This window comes from Juglans microcarpa x Juglans regia, chromosome 7S (assembly GCF_004785595.1).
Source record: "Juglans microcarpa x Juglans regia isolate MS1-56 chromosome 7S, Jm3101_v1.0, whole genome shotgun sequence".
Lineage (NCBI taxonomy): Eukaryota > Viridiplantae > Streptophyta > Magnoliopsida > Fagales > Juglandaceae > Juglans > Juglans microcarpa x Juglans regia.
Window position 1 is genome coordinate 14,434,023 of NC_054607.1, and position 14,081 is coordinate 14,448,103.

The 14,081-nt window shown below is 36.7% G+C and overlaps 1 long non-coding RNA gene across 1 annotated transcript in view; it reads right to left on the reverse strand.

Moving 5' to 3' along the window:
• Positions 1-3,128: 3,128 nt before the first annotated feature.
• Positions 3,129-14,081, reverse strand: part of LOC121240280 — a 28,191-nt gene continuing 17,238 nt past the window's right edge. The window contains exon 3 of the long non-coding RNA XR_005935504.1: positions 3,129-3,454. This is a non-coding gene — a long non-coding RNA (uncharacterized LOC121240280). The remainder of the gene's footprint in view (positions 3,455-14,081) is intronic.

A 14,081-nucleotide genomic window follows, 5' to 3' on the forward strand; every position in this document is an offset into this window, starting at 1 on the left:
TTTATTTATTTAGAAAATGGCCCAATTAATTCCTATTATTGGATTGGTAGGTGAAAAGCATTCTTGAGGTGGATTGATCTCCACCATCCATTTTCCAAGCTTAGGTGATAAGCTTTGACCAAGGTAAAAGTTTCCCCCCACCCTTTCACACGTAAGATGCTAAGATAGGCCACAAATACTTTTCCTTCCCTTTGACCCACAAGCTTCCTAAGGAAGCTATTACACCCATCGTCCAAGACAAGTCAACAAAAGAAAAGAGAATAGATAAATAAATAAATAAAACTAATCCTAAGCATCTTCACCACCAACCCGTTGGTCAAGGCTACACAAAATCAATTCTGTTAGTCCCTTAACCGTCGGCTTCCTCAACAAGCCATTAGAATTTTGCTTGAATGGCAAAGTGGATATGCAAAAGTGGTGATTTTGCATATGCATATGCATAGACCAATGCTAGTACTCTTAGTCCCTTAACCGTCGGCTTCCTCAACAAGCCATTAGACTTCTTACTTCCTTCTCATGCACGTCGGTTCCAAGGGACAAGAAAGTAAATCATCTTCTTCCTCTTACACCCACTGATAGCTAGAATAAGGAAAGGAAGACAATACTTCTAGCCCTCATCGTGCGACAGACCCTCCTCTCCCATTCCATTTCTCTCTTAATCTCAAGCCAAGCTTCCAATTTCCTTCCTTCTCAAGAGGGAAATAGTAAGGTAAGAGCATCTTCAACCCTCTCCCTTGTGTATTTCGAAACTTAGCTATGGTTTAATCAAGTGGGTTTCTCTTGATCGATTATTTATGTTTGGTTCTGGACTTCCAGCTAAGGGTTTCGTGTACCCTCTGTTTCCCCTAAGCCGAATCTATCTCCATCTTCCTCATTTTCATGCTTTGGAAGGATTTCACCAAAGGTAAAAAGCCTAAACTCGACCCACTCGGTTTGTTGATTTTGGGAAACCCATTGAGTTGTTTTAGCTTGAATCTTAATTTCTAGTTGTTGTCTATGTGTTGACAAACATGAATGCTCTATTCTTTTGGCAAAACTGAGCATATTGAAACTGTTGTGCCGTGTATTCTTCTACCCTTCGAAAATGGTATATTTCCTATTTAACTTGGTTAGCCTCAAGTGATGATTTGTTGATCTTTGATGTGTACATGTAGATGTATGAAGAAACCGTGTGTGTGTATGTGCTCTGTTTTGGCTGTCCCAGCCGTGTGTTTACAAGGCAAATCTTGTAGTCATTTTCTTGTGTTACCTTGAGTTAAGCCATGTTTTTAGTTATGCTTTTATTTGTTAAATTAATGAAGTTAAAGTTTACAATTTTAAACATTTCTTTCCTCAAGTTTATGGCCTAAGTAAGCCACTAAAGGTTTTAAATCTAAACTAGTAAGTTTACTTAAGAATTTTAAGTTGCCAAGAGTTGTATCTTTTTATTTATGCTATGTTTTCAGAAAATACATGAGATTTTCTTAAGTCTTCTACAACTCTTATATTGTGTAATTGTATAGATAGGATTTTGGTTAAGTGAAGGATGTTTGAACCATGAAAATACTAGAACTTGCTAGCTGTCCAGGTGCTATAGAAATTCTGAAATTATATTCTATTTTGGAAGCCTAAACCAGTCCACTTTACCCTTGCTCAATTTCATCCCTTTTGTTTAACCAAAGATAAATGTTAGTATGAAAAACCCAAGAACAGGTGACAAAAACCAACCCTCTGGTGGGCATTGGCCTTTTGTTAGATTTACTTCCACATGATGTTACAAAGCTGTCAAAGTACCCTTTTGATAAAATTTCCAGAATTGGGTGGTACCTCCTTGTTCCCTACCATACTTAGATAAATCCTTACCATCCTATACATTTTAACTTATGATCCTTACCAATCCCTTGTATAGGAAATAATAGCCATTAAAGAAGGATAGCAAGGAAGATTCATGCTTTCATGGGTTCTTTAAATATTGGAAGGAGAATACTAAGAGTTGACTTAGTGCCATGTATGTAGCTAAATGGGTTAAGGGAAACACTTTAATTCCAACTTGGAAGTTTAAGTGAACATGTAGGGTGTCAGTTAGTAAGGCTTAAAGTAAGATGGATATTAATGTATTTATTCCATTTCATTGAATATGAGTTTATTTTAAAGTTCAAAGGAACTCACTAGTGAAGCTCCCAGGTAAGTAGCTATGATCATGCTTCTTACACCAAGTTCTCTTTATGAAAGAATGTCTCTCTCTCTCTTATTGGAAATGTTCTTCTAAAGAAAAGAGTAAATGAATATAGTATGTACAAGCCCTTCCTTGATAGCCCCTGTTAAGCACCCTATCGATTATAATTGTGTGTATGTATAAGGTAATGCATACATGTAAGTTCTAAGTCATGAGATTTCCATACATGCTCTCAATAAACTATTGATTATTCCTATATGTATTATAGCATGAAAATGTATCTTTTTCATAAAAATGCATGTGTATTGAAATAAGAAAGATAATGAAAATGTTTTGATTCAGAAAGGGAAGGAGATGAACGTCTCATGCCTTATGCTTTATGAGATGATCTAAATGACACGAAGAAAACATTTTAAAATGCCCCTATGAACTCATGTTTTAAATAATGCAAAGAAAGCATTTTAAGATATCCCTACGAACTGATGTTAAACTGTCCCTATGAACTGACGCTTTATGGATGCCATGAAAAATGATGTTTAAGCTCATGCTTTAAAAGTGATGTTTCTTCATGAATGCAATGTTAAATGAAAAGATGATATTAAGTTCATGCTTTTAAATGACATTTTCCATGAATGAACTGTTAAATGTAATGGACTGAAAGGACTGACATGAATGAATGAATGCTTAATTATGAAATTACGTAACGGCCATATAAATGAATGAAAAGGGTACCAATGAATGGGCAGATTACAATGCCGGGTAAGTAGTACTGGTACTGCACCCAGTGCTGCCCTTGACTGAAAAGGGATTCCCAACTAGTGGCCACGGGCGGGATTCAGGTCCAAAGGAAGACCGCTAACCCCAACACACGGGGCGTAATAGTGTGTACCAGCCAAAGAAAGTGAAACGTAATGTTATTTCTAAGAAATGTTTATGCATGAAAGCTAAGAAATGTTTATGCATGAAAGCAATGAAATGTTTATGCATGAAAGTATGGCTTATTTCTTAAACTGTTATATATGAAAGCATTGCCAAGAATTAGCAAAAATGTTTATGTATGCATGTTTTCAAAAGAAAAGAATATATGCCTAGTATGTTCACTGCATGGTGTACTACTTACTGAGTATTCGACTCATTTTGTTTTAAATGTTTTAAACGTCCAGGTAATGACGAAAAGGCTGTGGAGCAAGGCACTACTGCAGAGGGAGAGGCAGACGCTTAGGACCTTCCCTAACTAGAACTGTTACGTTTATGGATGATAGGTTATGTTTTTATGAATGAAAGATAGACTCTGAGAGTCTCTTATGGATGAATGTTCAAATAGAATGTCCATTAGGAGTTCCATTTTATTAAATGAAAATTTAGAGTGCATGTGTGTCATGTCCATGCCGATCGCATGTTATTAGAAAAAGAAAATGATGAAAAAGAAAGAAAGAAAAGAACAGGCATGTAAGTCGCGATCCCGTCCTTCACGGGGCGGGGTTGTGACAGTGCATGGGAGCCAATGAGACCAATTAATAACATCACCCTGTCACGGAGCACGGGATACTCGAGACTTCATTTCCGTGGACCTGTTCCTGACAGGGCTGACATTCAGAGAGATGCACAGCTGGGAGATCCTAGAGTATTGGCTGGTGATGCCTCTACACAGGCCGAGGCATCAAGCACATCTACTCACGAGGAGATGGCCAACATACTGCGTGTTGAGATCGGCATACACACATTGGCGGTGATCGATGTAGTGCATACTGCCATGTCTGAATTACGTACAGAGATTACTGCTAGCATCTCTAAATTATGTATAAAGATTAATGCTAGCATTTCTGAGTTACGTACAAAGATCCTGACATCCTGTAACACCCGAGTCCAGCAACAAGTCATTTTCTAAAATTTTTGGTTTTTAGATTTATTCGTAGAAAGAGCTCAGTAATTTTTTAGTATTATTTTTAGGGTCGGATGGAAAAAATTTTTTTAAGGGTCAAGGAATTTATGAAACATGTATATTTATATTTTTAAGATGAGTCGAGGCCCAAAACTTCAAGAGCAACTCATTTATTAATAGTTTATTTATTATTTTATTTTATTTTATTTTACTACAAAACATGGCTAAATATTTGAAATAGCCCAATATTTTTATCAGACCCAAGCCATAATCAAGAATAGGCCCACGTCAAGCACGGCTCCATGCCAATTGCCATGCACGTATCTAAGGTATTTGTTTTCACTCCCTTGCACTTGCACGTCTCCTACGGCTCTAGGGTTTTCTTTTTACGTTCAATCACCTTTATATATATATATATATATATATATATATATATACATACACTCTGCAAAACACCAAGCCACAACACCATAATTCAGTTTCTTCCCACCGTCCGAAAATCAGCCCAACGCCTCCACCACGCACGTACGTTCGCAGCATGCTTACACTGCGGCTCAGCCTCCGTCAAACCCTCCACCAAGTTCCAGCCGCTGCTACCGTCTTCAACCACCACTCCACTGCCGCAAGCTGGCCAAGCCCGTAACGCAACACGGGTTGTTTCACCGCGACGCCGCTGCCCTGCCACACGAAGTCGGGGACAACAACTCCTCTGTGCAACAGTGAACCACCTTCCACATCCGAACCATGCAGGACGCACGACGGAAGCAACCAGCTGCGCCTTGTTGCAACACCGTGGGACTGCCCCCATCGCCCAGCCTCTCCGTGTCATCAAACGGGAACCAACTCCACTCACACGGCAACGACACCACAAGCTGCCAGACCCGCCGTTGACCCATACTCCTCAACCGTTCAACACATAAATTCCACCATCACCATCGTCCGTCAAAAGCAAAAAGAAAAAAAAAAAAAAAAAAGAACCGGAGCTGCTCTGTTTTGGAACCATGGAAACAGAGCATCGTCTCCCAAAGTGAGAACCATGCCTTGCCACAGTTGGGCAACGACGCCACCGTCAGCAGCATCAGACGATGCCGAAAAGCAAGCATCCAACGCCCAGAGATGTCCAGCGCCACTACCCAAAGCCCCCATGCACGCCGCCGCATGATACGTAAACTCCTCTCCCTCTCTCTCACACACACACACTGCTCTCTCTCTCTCTCTCTCTCTCGCTCATCTCTCTCCCTCTCTCTCAATCTCAATTCTCTGCCGCCGCGTGGACCACCTTTGACCTCCGCCCAGCACTGCCGTTGCGTCTCTCGTTTCCCTCTCGATGAGCCCTGCCATGCACGTTTTGTGTTTTACACAGTTTTTGCGGTGTGGTTGATTTTCAAAGAGGAAATTACATTAATACCCTTTACTACATATTATTTAGATATGGAATTACAATTTTGGCCTTAGTATTAGATGGTTTCAATTTGAAATTTTGTTTTCATTAAATCTGTTTTTACATGGTTTATGCGGAAAGTATAAGAAATTTTACAGAAAGTAAATAAGGTTTTCAAATTATCTAATGGTAACATATTATTTTTACAGTAAGTGTGAAATTTTATTTCGAACATTTTAATTATGATTACAGAAAATCACTTAAGTATTTTAACATGTTATTAAGTAAAGTTTTATTTTTAGAGTAAACAATATTGGTGTAATGTTATTTTTACACTTTAGATATGGTTTAGTCTATTTAAAAAATAGTTATGGTTTATTTTAAAATATTTTGGGATAATTATATTATCCAGTATTAAACTTTATAGTTGGTTTTCAATAATAAATAGGTTATATTTTTAAATGTTTTGGTCAAAGTTATTAAATCAATATTGATGATTTTAGAAAGTGATGATTCATAATTGAAGATTATGAAATTTTAGGTTTTGAGGAATTAAATAGGTTATTTTAGAAGTTTAGGATTAAATATCGAAATAAGTGGTTGATCGGAGATTTATGGGAATTACTTGATTATTTTATAGGTGACAATTAATAGTCGTTCGACATTTTGAGGAAATTCCTGAAAAACTAAGAAATCCAAGTAAGCGGGGTTCCTATATTAGACTTTGCATTAAAATAAAATAAGCTTAGGTTGACATTTTGAAAAATATATATATATATATTTGGTTATGAAAAGAAATTTGAACTACCTCAGTTATTTGTTCTGCATTATTCATGAGATTCTGTTTAAGAAGAAAGTATTTTCCATCATGACTGGTGTAGACATGAGCTTATTTTTGACATTCTATTTCTGAATTATGCAAAAAGAGCGAATATAAAAATTTGTGCATAAATATTGTAAATATGTTTTGGATCTGTTTTGATTACGAAGATAATATGATTTTATTGAGTACTCTATTTGGATAAGATGTGATTTCTGAAAACCTTTGGCAAGACTCTTTGATTCTGAATTTGATTATGTTTCCGTTCTGATCAGTTACGGCCCTGCCACGGGTTATAATAGTGGATACGGCCCAACCACGGGTAATAATAGTAGATACGGCTCAACCACGGGTTATAATAGTGGATACGGCCCTGCCACGGGTTATAGTAATGGTCTTTGTTTTGAGTGCATACCTTGGTGACAGAGTGATTTACGTTCTGCTTGGTTATCCGCAGATTGCACAACCCTACCACGGGGGTTATACATGGCTTCTGTTCTGATATGATGTTCTAATGATGATGATGATCATTTATGCTATGCCAAAAAGGATATTTTTGAATGAAATTATCTCTAAATCTTCACTCTGATATTTTGATAACATGTTTTGCTTCCGCAATGTGAAAATGAAAATGTTTTGTTCTGCATTCTAATTTTTGTAAATACTCATGTTTACACACTAGTATATGTCCTCTGCTTATTGAGTTGTTAATAACTCACCCCTTATATCCATATATTTTTTAGATAATTTTGATGGTTCAGCGGGAGAACAAGTGTAGGAAGTTTTAGCATGGTGTGATGAACGAAGTGGAATAAGTGCCTGAGGGTACAAGTGCTTATTTGAGAATCATAGTTAGTAAACTGATTTTATTTTTCGGGTATTTTGATTAGATAAGTTAAGGATAATTTCGAGTTTTGGAGAGTTTTTAATTTATGTTATTGAGATTTTCTTCATTGTCCCCATGGAGGAACTTAGATATTTGGATTGATTAATTGGATTAATATTTTATGGGATTTTCTGGATTTTATAGTTGTATTATTTAAGTTGATTTTAGGTGTTAAGAGTTAACTCTCCGGACCTCCGGGATCGAGACGTTACAGATCCATGCCAGTAATGCAACTCAAGTCATGCTCAGTACTCGACTGACACAGGTAGAGACACAATTAGCTGCAGTCGAGGATGTGTGCAGAGATCTCGCATCACAATAGTTTCTATTTTTTATTTATATTTTTTTATTATAGTTATGTACAGTATATATACTGTTTTGATAATTTGCTTTAGTTATAAATTAAATATTTCGTCTTTTCGGGATTAATTATTGGCTTATATTATGTGGTGTATGGCTAATAATATTTATTTAACTAAAAATCTTATTTAACATAAAAGAAATCATTAAAATATTTTTAAATTAATTACACAAAATTAATTTATAAATTCATATATATGATATATATATATATATATTATATATTTTGAGTTACGTATCGAGATTCATCACAGAACTTTTTGTTCGAACGGATTTTTGTCCATTCGAATGGACAAAACTTTTTGAGATGATCTAGTTCATCACAGAAGATCATATTCGGAGAAATATTAGGGATGAAATTTAGTTCATCCCTAAATAATTTCGTCCTTAAAAGTCAAATTTGTTGTAGTGTTTCAAGGTTATTTCCAATGTTGATGTAACTTTGTGTTGAAGGTTTTGCCTTTGTTTTGCCTACTTTATTTCAGTATAATTTTCGTTTTGTATGTACAGTGTTGATAGGGTTCTTGTAGTGAACTCATTGACTGGGTTGGAACGGTTTCCATTTTTAATCCATAGAACATGGAGAGTACTAGCATAATTGCTTCATTTAGGAAGTGAATAGTTACGGTATTGTTGGGGTTATCATTTGGTGTCTACTTTGTCATGTTGATCGCAGTATAGCTAGGCATCCGATAAATAAAAGGATTGCTATGTAAAGCAGTTGAAGGGGTATGCCTTTTCTCCAACTGAGAAGAAATCATGTAACTAATGATATTACTTTAAAATGAAGCTAACTTTAAAGTATCACTGGGTAATATCTGTAAGATATGGTGTTTTATGGTTGGGACTGGATGCTAGCAGAAGAATTTCTTAAGTTTTGATCAACTTTTTACTTGTATCTCTTTTTATCAAGCATGTCTTCCCTGAGTTATGGACATCTTTTGAGTATACTTGAAAGAAGAACCGACTCTTGTTGAGCCATATGCACATGAGGAGATTAGCCTGTGCATATTCAATTATGTTGTACAAATAGGGCCTCTGCTTCTACATTAGGGTCGAATTAACTTATAGCAAGGAGGGCCTGTCAATCACAATTTGTGAAGTATATACAGGTTTTGGTATTCTTCATTCAGAGCCCCCTTTGTAAGAATGTGTTGAATACTCAGTTTTAATCCTCTGTCCTAGACCATCACAAGTTGATATATAAAGATTGTATATTTTTTTGAAAAACAAAACTGCCCCACACCAAAGGAGGTGGCTAGACCACCCTGGGTGCTGGCAGACCACCCAAAATGGGGTGGCAAGCCACTCCTCTTGGTTTAATTTGGTGCACCAACAAATTTGAGTGTTTGCAGAAAGTAGATAGTTAACGATATAAAAACAAATATGATTATTTAAACTAAAATTTAGATAGAGAATAAATAAGTTGATGCCAAAGCTATGACCCGTTTCTAACCCATCTCTTCCAACACACAGCCAATTGAAAAAGGAACAATTCTATTTTATCATCATCCTATTAACATTTCTTGATGTGCATCAAGTGATTGGCTCGTAATTTAAATATAACAAATAGTTTTCAATCATTTAATACCACATGATTATGAGATGGCGGAAGAATGATAGTAATAGGAATGGTGAAAGGATGATACTAATCGAGATGGTGAGTTGCAATACCCGATCCACTCTTTTAAGGAGAAAAAAAAGGTTCCTTGGAATGGATTTCCCCCTTATTTCTTCCCCAGCCTGACGCACCTTCTCTCATTCTGATCTCTTCTGTGGGTTCGCTCCCCATGGGTCATCTAGTGCCATCGACTCCCACTCTTGGCTCCCAACATTGTAAGTTACTCTGCCCGTCTCTCTCTCTCTCTATCTGTCTATCTATCTATCTAGCTAACTCTTTGTCAGCCTTTCCCTATCCCAGGTTAGGTTTGCCTCAGTGACCAATGAAGGCCGCTAGAGCCAAAGCGTCTCCTCATGCCACCAAGGTATGTCATAGCTCTCTCTCTCTCTCTCTCTCTCTCTCTCTCTCTCTCTCTCTCTGTGATTTTTCCTCACCATCTCGAACTTGGTTTTTAACCTCATTTTCAATGTGATAGAGAATCTTGGACTTCCTTAGACAGCATCTCCTCACTCTCGAGTTTGACTAACCACCACAACAAGATTTGGGTAAGATACCCTTAAGCTTTAGCCTTGTAATCGCACTGTAAATTCTGTGACTTTTATTTTTGATGCCCAATGGAAGTTAGGGTTGTCCCCATTTTGTAGGTTTGAACTTTTAGTTGAGTGATTTCATGGTTTGTTGATATTTGGAGGGTCCATTGCTTGTAATGTCGTGGTCGGGGGAGGGATCGAATGTAAGAATGTGTGTTGGTGCTCCAATGTATCCCATGTATGGTTGTAAATGGTGATATGTGTTGCGGTGAGTTTTAAGTGAATCCAAGGATGTTGGGCTAATCAAGTGGTGGAGTAGTGAGTTATGGAGATTGTGTTGGGCCCATTATAAACCCGAGGCACCATGACGTACAATTTTTTTATGGGCACAAATTGAGTTATAGTTCCAACTACATAATTTTAGTAGTTAGGATGGTTTTGTATTAGTATGAGTTACTAGTATGTTAGTGATATTTTCTGGATTAGGCTGTGATATTGCAATTGCTCGAATTTAAAGCTTAGATTTTATACTATAAAAGTCAAATAAACAGCACTCCTATGGTAGATTTGGCCTAAAAATTGTTTAAGGTTTATTTTATGAAAAACTTACATATTTTGTTATAAAAACAACCTCAGTCATTTTCTATACTATTCTTTATATCTAAATAAAAAAATGATTTTTCTTTTTTTTTTTTTATTTGGTATAGACCTAAGAAATTTTTGGTACTCTAATCTCAATTGTATAAAGAGCTTATATGAAGTCTGAAATTTTTACATGATTATATAATATTTATTTGCTTTGTACTTTGTTTTGTTACCCCTCTAGCATGAAATTTTGTTTTTACTTCTGTTCTGACCTAACAACGAATGTAAAACTGCCTCTGCTATTGTTTTGGTACAAGCATCTCTACTTCTGATGCACCTAGTTTGGAGACGAGGTGGTTTTCTACGTGGGTCTTTCCAAAGTACACACTCGGCGCGCCAAGTTAAGAAGGTGGAGATTTCACTTCTGTTTATTCTTGAATTAGTCACTAGGGATCTGCTGTAGTGGTTAATATGACCTCTTTTTTGTTATGGTGTTGTTTCAGTTATATTTATCCAAAAGATCTTTTTTCTATATTATTATTATAAATAAATATTTATGAAATATCACTCCATAATTTTTTTGAGATTTTGTTTTGTTCTGCATTTTATAATTAGCTCAGGTTTACACACTAGTATAGCTAGGTTCGCTTCTTACTAAGACAGTGGACTCACTCATTTATCTCTACCAATTATTCAGATGACTTTGATGGTTATGACAATTAGAATAGATGGCACAAGATATGATTATAAGAGAAATGTGAGAAAAGTGTCATGTGGCATAAGTGGGTTTCTGAAGTTTTAGAGAATATGTAATAGTGTCTAGTTTACTTTCTTTAGAAGGATATTTTAGATATTTGATTTTGGAATATTATTATATCTAAGTTTTATATTTTGTGGATTTTATGTTAAAAGGGATTCATCCCCGGGTATAGGGCGTGAAAAAAGGTAGCATTACTAATTAAAAAATCAGCATGCAATTGCGAAATGCATGATGAAAAAGTTAGAGAATGATCAATAGCTTGGTTTAGGTATTTGTTGTGCAAAACTTATGCCAGTACAAATTGGGAGAGAAGAGCACTATGGACATGGAGACTCTTTTAATTTTAAGTAAGAGCATAATAAGTAATGATACAAATATAATTATTATTTATACACAATCTTTTTTGCAACTCTTTTTACACTTTTGTTTTAAATGAAGCCCAATTATGTAAAATTCAAAATTCAAAGAAAAATATATTTTTTAGTGGAATAGTGTTATCACATTATAAGTTTGTTGTGATCAATGGGTTATAAAATAGCAGGAATATCATTATTCTTGCCATACTAACCATCCAAACTTAAGTATCTTTCCATCAAGTACTCTAATTAATTCCATTTCATTCATTTGTGTTTACTCATCAACAGAAATAACCAAAGCGAATATAAGTAACATTTTATATTTAAATTATATTCCACGCAAAAGCACTTAAGTTATTGTGTTTTAAATAAAAATTTCATTAATCAAACTTAAGAATGTTCAACCAAAATAATAGAATGAATACAAATAGGAACATCTTCAGTTACTATAAGATCATCAAGAATATAATTAAAAGCATCATTGTCTAAGATGTGCAGTAGACTTTGCATCACGTTTAATATGTCTCACGATCCAGCTTCTAATTGAACCCAAGATTCTTCTTATGTCTCCGATTAGTAGGCCAATCTGACTCCAGTGACTTCCATCTTTTTAAAGAGCATTAACCACCTATAAAACATAGGGGTGACAATATATGACACGATCCATGAATCTGGCAGGAAACAAGTGGGCTTGGATCAAAACGCATTAACTTGATAAGATATGATTAATAAACAGGCCAACCCATGAAACCCGCAATTGATCTATATAATGTAACACCCCGTATTTTAGTGTATTTTCACTGAATGATTATTTTTAATAATTCAAAAATTTATTCTCTTATTTTATAATTATCGGATATTTTAAATGGGTTATTTTATGATCTTTAAATTGTGAAAATTAAATTGTTATATTTTCTTAATATTTATTTATTGTTATGCATTTAAATTGTTCTTCTTTTAAATTAATTGATTGTTGGATTTAATTATTTTATTTGCATTGTATCATTACGTTTAAATTATTTTAATTGACTTGCGGTTTTAAAATCTTTTCCGTTGGATCATTTTTGTAACCCAAGATGTGAGGATTGGACCTCATTTCTTTCCCTCCATTTTTCTCTTTCCTCTTTCTTATTTTCTTATTTTCCTTTCTTTCTTTTTTTTTTTCTTTCTTTCCTTGCTGCTCCCCGTGCACGCGACACCCTCTCCCTCTCTCTCCCCGTGCGCTGCTTCTTCCTCACCCAACCCCGCCGTGCGCGACACCGCCCATGCCGTTCGCTTCCCCACCGGCCGGCGACCACCTCCCTCCATTCTCAGCTCCTATCGCACCGCCGTTTGCCCCCACGAGCCCCTCCAAGCCGCTACACATCTTGAGCTCCAGCGCCACCATCGCGCCACCACCGGCCACCATTTCTTCACCACTTCATCCTTGACCTCCTAGCAACCCAATGGACCCAACCCCAGCTCCGATCCGTCACCGGTGAAGCACATCCAACCCCATTTCCGATTTGGGTATTTTTGGCCTAAAACCACCATTTGCATCGCCACCCATGGCAAACCACCACCACCATTGGCTTCACTGACCTCTCTAGGCCCTATACCCTATTAATTTCGGGTCTTAGTTTGTCTCTGTTGAAAAGTGGGTTTTTGAGACCCACGGCCATAGTGTATTTTACACTGTTACGTTGCTGAGCCGCCACTTCTTGCAGCTTCGTGATCTTCGAAAATTATTAATAGCACTGTAAATATTTTTCCAAAGAGCTTTCGTGATTTAAATGTATTTTTACACTAACACATATTATTGTAATCTGGTTGGACATGCCGGACTGAGTCCGAGGAGTTCGGGGGTCGAATGGATTATGGACGGAGTTGTGTGTTTGGTTGGTATTGTGAATTGTTGGTTGTTGTGGTGTTGTTTCATGTATATGGCATATTTGCACGCATGTTCATGTTTGTAAATGAAAACTGGGTTTTCACATGATTGCATACATGTTCATGTGTTTATCTGAAAATTAGATTTTCATGTGAAATGATTTGAGTGTGTTTCAAACGACTAGATTGACTGGTTTGAGAAAAAGGAAAAGAGACTGTAGGGACGATGGTAAGCAGGGATGGTGGTAGAGTCCCGCCTATGATTCCCGCCTATGGTGCACGCGGTAGGGATGGTGGTTGTGTCCCGCCTGTGATTCCCGCCTACGGTGAACGCTGTAGAGATGGTGGTAAGCAGGGATGGTGGTATAGTCCCGCCTATGATTCCCGCCTACTGTACTCTGATAAGTATTCATGGTGTGTGATAAGTATTCATTTTGTGTGATAAGTATTCATTGTGTGGAAATGAACTGTAGGGATGGTGGTAAGCAGGGATGGTAGTAGAGTCCCGCCTGTGATTCCTGCCTACGGTGCACACGGTAGGGATGGTAGTAAGCAGGGATGGTGGTTGTGTCCAGCTTGTGATTCCTGCCTACAGTGCACGCGGTAGGGATGGTGGTAAGCAGGGACGGTGGTAGAGTCCTGCCTGCGATTCCCGCCTACAGTGTCCAATAAAATGGTTTGTTTTGTGTGAATCATTTTCTGGGAAAATGACAGACTATGTTTTTGGGCCAAAATGAGATTTTGGCGTATGTTGGAAATAATCATTTTTGGGGAAAAATTGTATTTTATGGCTAAGTGGATTTTGTCGTATGAATGCATGTTGGTTACATTAATATGTTTTTATCCTGAGAGTTGTTTGGTTTATACTTACCTGTG